The sequence below is a fragment of the Macadamia integrifolia genome, chromosome 12 (genome assembly GCF_013358625.1).
Source record: "Macadamia integrifolia cultivar HAES 741 chromosome 12, SCU_Mint_v3, whole genome shotgun sequence".
NCBI lineage: Eukaryota > Viridiplantae > Streptophyta > Magnoliopsida > Proteales > Proteaceae > Macadamia > Macadamia integrifolia.
Window position 1 is genome coordinate 11,355,311 of NC_056568.1, and position 1,518 is coordinate 11,356,828.

Consider the following 1,518-nt stretch of genomic DNA (forward strand, 5'->3'; position numbering starts at 1 on the left):
CTTGTTCGCCTAGTTCGCCTTAAGGCGGACGCCTTCTCGCCTAAGCGCTTAGACAACCCTCCACCGCCTTGGTTCGCCTTGGCGCCATGACAACTATGGACTGCACAAAGCAGTGGAGAACAACCCTAACGGGGGCGGGGGGGGGGGCGGGGGGCCAAGATAGACATAGGTAAACCCCAAGAGAGAACAATAAGCATGTTCTTTGGGGTATCGGCAACCAAACCATGGGGAGCACGGCTGGGCTTGGAGGAGACGTCAAAATAGATGACATTCCAAATCTTATCATAGGATTTGGAGTTGGAAGATCATCTACGCAGATTCCACTCCATCCAAATGTGATTGATGGTAGCACAACAAACGAGCTTCCCTACAATGTCATAGATCGATCGATCTATCGGCAAAGTCATGTCAATCTAAATCCATTCTCTCTGAAGGGGGAGGGGAGTTTTCCTAATAGGCCAACAGTTGGCTAGGACATGCTTTCAAATGGCGGAATTGAAAGGGTAATCGAAAAAAGATGGCTGCTGTATTTGGAACCATTCCAACAAAGGCAACAGGTGGGAGGGATGAGGATGTGGCTGGAAGGCTTGGGTGTGAAGGCAGTTGGTGAGAGCTTTCCAGATAGTGAAGCTATGGCGGGGAATATGAGATTTGAACTGAACAACCTTGTGCCAAGGGGTGGAGGGGCCAAAAGAGCGAACCAGGTGCCAAGCAAAGGAGGAGAATTGGCCTGAAGAGGAGGGGGACCGTATATTTCTATTAGCTCTATTTAATCTGTCAAGGGAAGGAAGAGGGGGGGGGGAGGGAGGATTATTCTTGACCTTTTCATTTGCTCTTTGTCTGATTGATTTCTCTTCATCCTGCATGGCTTGAGTGAGTGAATATTTTCACATAGCTCTTACTGTCCTGGGCCTTTAATGAATCACGTCAAGGGCCTTAAGGTTGATTAACATTCCAATTATGTCTATTTAATTGGGTCTTATCACTGCCTTTTCTGAAAATTCAAGTCAGAATATCTTGTGATCTACTACTGTTAGATCTGTAGTTATCCAATGGCCCACGAACCATCTTAGAGCAACAAGTTTCAAGAAGTGCTAATGCAATCCTGGCATATGATTATGTATGAATTCCGAATAGATTGATCAAGAACGAAAAATGTGGGTCATATAAGGCGCTGGTAAGGTGATGCGGTCTAGAGATGGTAAGGCAGTGCTCCGCCTTATGTGAAGTGGCGCCTTATGGGTTTTTTTTTTTTTTTTTTTTAAAACACATTTTAAAATTACTTGATGAAGATTCCAAATATAGATTTATTATTGGTAGGTGTATGGTTTTGTTAACACTTGAGATGTATGGGATCAACTTTACTCCATCAAAAATAACCAAAACAAACAAAACAAAAACACGATTCACAAACAGGGTTTGAATTTTGTCAAGGGTTTTAAGAAAGGGCTTTGAGAAGGAATCAAGGAACAAGGAAGAACCATTGATCCAGGCCACCATTTTGCTCCGGCAGCGGTG

The 1,518-nt window shown here is 44.3% G+C and overlaps 1 protein-coding gene across 1 annotated transcript in view; it reads left to right on the forward strand.

Annotated features, from left to right (window-relative positions):
• Window positions 1-1,518, forward strand: part of LOC122057542 (probable lysine-specific demethylase ELF6) — a 22,057-nt gene that overhangs the window by 7,443 nt on the left and 13,096 nt on the right. The window lies entirely within an intron of this gene.